The sequence below is a fragment of the Triticum dicoccoides genome, chromosome 1B, assembly GCF_002162155.2.
Source record: "Triticum dicoccoides isolate Atlit2015 ecotype Zavitan chromosome 1B, WEW_v2.0, whole genome shotgun sequence".
Taxonomy (NCBI): Eukaryota; Viridiplantae; Streptophyta; class Magnoliopsida; order Poales; family Poaceae; genus Triticum; species Triticum dicoccoides.
Window position 1 is genome coordinate 569263167 of NC_041381.1, and position 3879 is coordinate 569267045.

Sequence of the window (3879 nt, forward strand, 5' to 3'; positions counted from 1 at the left end):
TAAATGAAGTCAGAAAGGGTTGAAAATTGATGATGTGGCTTCGAATGGTGCATTTTGCACACAGAAAAAGTCTAGAGTTGAAATAAGTTCAAAAAAATGAAATCCCTTTGTAACAGACGAGTTTCCGTATGAAACCCTGATACTTCGAAAGAGATTGTCCGTTTTGTACACGAAGTGCATCCAGTTTTTGCCATCACCCTCTCTAATTTCTCGCACATGCTATGTGGATGAAATGATGGTACCATGCCAACTATCAACCTTTTCAGAGCTCATCTGGAATGCTTTTCACTTTCAGGGTCTTATAGCTCAAAACAATCAGTAAATGCATGAAAAATAACAAATGAAGTCAGAAAGGGTTGAAAATTGATGATGTGGCTTCGAATGGTGCACTTTGAACACAGAAAAAGTCTGGAGTTCAAATAAGTTCAGAAAAATGAAATCCCTTTGAAACAGACATGTTTCCGTATGAAAGCCTTATACTTCAAAATAGATTCTCCCTTTTGTACACGAAGTGCATCCAGTTTTTGCCGTAACCCTCTCTACTTTCTTGCACATGCTATGTGGATGAAATGAGGATACCATGCCAACTTTCAACCTTTTCAGAGTTCATCTGGAATGCTTTTCAACTACAGGATCTTATAGCTCAAAACAATCAGTAAATGCATGAAAAAAACAAATGAAGTCAGAAAGGGTTGAAAATTGATGATGTGGCTTCGAACGGTGCATTCTGAACAAACAAAAAGTCTGGAGTTCAAATAAGTTCAAAAAAATGAAATCCCTTTGAAACAGACTAGTTTCTGTATGAAATCCTGATACTTCGAAAGAGATTGTCCGTTTTGTACATGAAGTGCATCCAGTTTTTGCCGTAACCCTCTCTACTTTCTTGCACATGCTATGTGGATGAAATGATGATACCATGCCAACTTTCAATCTTTTCAGAGTTCATCTGGAATGCTTTTCAATTTCAAGGTCTTATAGCTCAAAACAATCAGTAAATGCATGAAAACAATAAATGAAGTCAGAAAGGGTTCAAAATTGATGATGTGGCTTCGAATGGTGCATTTTGAACACAGAAAAAGTCTGGAGTTCAAATAAGTTCAAAAAAATGAAATCTCTTTGTAACAGACGAGTTTCCGTAGGAAACCCTGATACTTCGAAAGAGATTGTCCATTTTGTACACGAAGTGCATCCAGTTTTTGCCGTAACCCTCTCTACTTTCTCGCACATGCTATGTGGATGAAATGGTGATACCATGCCAACTTTCAACCTTTTCAGAGCTCATCTGGAAGGCTTTTCACTTTCCGGGTCTTATAGCTCAAAACAATCAGTAAATGCATGAGAAATAACAAATGAAGTCAGAAAGGGTTGAAAATTGATGATGTGGCTTCGAATGGTGCATTTTGAACACAGAAAAAGTCTGGAGTTCAAATAAGTTCAAAAAAATGAAATCCCTTTGAAACAGACGAGTTTCCGTATGAAACCCTGATACTTCAAAATAGATTCTCCGTTTTGTACACGAAATGCATCCAGTTTTTGCCGTAACCCTCTCTACTTTCTTGCACATGCTATGTGGTTGAAATAATGATACCATGCCAACTTTCAACCTTTTCAGAGTTCATCTGGAATGCTTTTCAATTTCAGGATCTTATAGCTCAAAACAATCAGTAAATGCATGAAAAATAACAAATGAAGTCAGAAAAGGTTGAAAATTGATGATGTGGCTTCGAATAGTGCATTCTGAACGAAGAAAAAGTCTGGAGTTCAAATAAGTTCAAAAAAAATGAAATCCCTTTGAAACAGACGAGTTTCCGTATGAAAGCCTAATACTTCGAAAGAGATTGTCCGTTTTTTACACAAAGTGCATCCAGTTTTTGCCGTAACCCTCTCTACTTTCTTGCACATGCTATGTGGATGAAATGATGATACCATGCCAACTTTCAACCTTTTCAGAGTTCATCTGGAATGCTTTTCAATTTCAAGGTCTTATAGCTCAAAACTATCAGTAAATGCATGAAAATAACAAATGAAGTCAGAAAGGGTTGAAAATTGATGATGTGGCTTCGAATGGTGCATTTTGAACACAGAAAAAGTCTGGATTTCAAATAAGTTCAAAAAAATGAAATCCCTTTGAAACAGACGAGTTTCCGTATGAAAGCCTAATACTTCGAAAGAGATTGTCCGTTTTTTACACAAAGTGCATCCAGTTTTTGCCGTAGCCCTCTCTACTTTCTTGCACATGCTATGTGGATGAAATGATGATACCATGCCAACTTTCAACCTTTTCAGAGCTCATCTGGAAGGCTTTTCACTTTCAGGGTCTTATAGCTCAAAACAATCAGTAAATGCATGAAAAATAACAAATGAAGTCAGAAAGGGTTGAAAATTGATGATGTGGCTTCGAATGGTGCATTTTGAACACAGAAAAAGTCTAGAGTTCAAATAAGTTCAAAAAGATGAAATCCCTTTGTAACAGACGAATTTCCGTATGAAACCCTGATACTTCGAAAGAGATTGTCCGTTTTGTACACGAAGTGCATCCAGTTTTTTCCATAACCCTCTCTACTTTCCTGCACATGCTATGTGGATGAAATGATGACACCATGCCAACTTTCAACCTTTTCAGAGTTCATTTGGAATGCTTTTCAATTTCAGGGTATTATAGCTCAAAACAATCAGTAAATGCATGAAAAATAACAAATGAAGTCAGAAAGGGTTGAAAATTGATGATGTGGCTTCGAATGGTGCATTTTGAACACAGAAAAAGTCTGGAGTTCAAATAAGTTCAAAAAAATGAAATCCCTTTGTAACAGATGAGTTTCCGTATGAAACCCTGATACTTCGAAAGAAATTGTCCGTTTTGTACACGAAGTGCATCCAGTTTTTGCCGTAACCCTCTCTACTTTCTTGCACATGATATGTGGATGAAATGATGATACCATGCCAACTTTCAACCTTTTCAGAGTTCATCTGGAATGGTTTTCAATTTCAGGATCTTATAGCTCAAGACAATCAGTAAATGCATGAAAAATAACAAATGAAGTCAGAAAGGGTTGAAAATTGATGATGTGGCTTCGAATGGTGCATTCTGGACAAAGAAAAAGTCTGGAGTTCAAATAAGTTCAAAAAAATGAAATTCCTTTGTAACAGACGAGTTTCCGTATGAAACCATGATACTTCGAAACAGATTGTCCATTTTGTACACAAAGTGCATCCAGTTTTTGCCATAACCCTCTCTACTTTCTCGCACATGCTATGTTGATGAAATGATGATACCATGCCAACTTTCAACCTTTTCAGAGCTCATCTGGAATGCTTTTCAATTTCAAGGTCTTATAGCTCAAAACAATTAGTAAATGCATGAAAATAATAAATGAAGTCAGAAAGGGTTGAAAATTGATGATGTGGCTTCGAATGGTGCATTTTGCACACAGAAAAAGTCTAGAGTTGAAATAAGTTCAAAAAAATGAAATCCCTTTGTAACAGACGAGTTTCCGTAGGAAACCTTGATACTTCGAAAGAGATTGTCCGTTTTGTACACGAAGTGCATCCAGTTTTTGCCGTAACCCTCTCTACTTTCTCGCACATGCTATGTGGATGAAATGATGATACCATGCCAACTTTCAACCTTTTCAGAGCTCATCTGGAAGGCTTTTCACTTTCAGGGTCTTATAGCTCAAAACAATCAGTAAATGCATGAAAAATAACAAATGAAGTCAGAAAGGGTTGAAAATTGATGATGTGGCTTCGAATGGTGCATTTTGAACACAAAAAAAGTCTGGAGTTCAAATAAGTTCAAAAAAATGAAATCCCTTTGAAACAGACGAGTTTCCGTATAAAACCCTGATACTTCGAAATAGATTCTCCGTTTTGTACACGAAG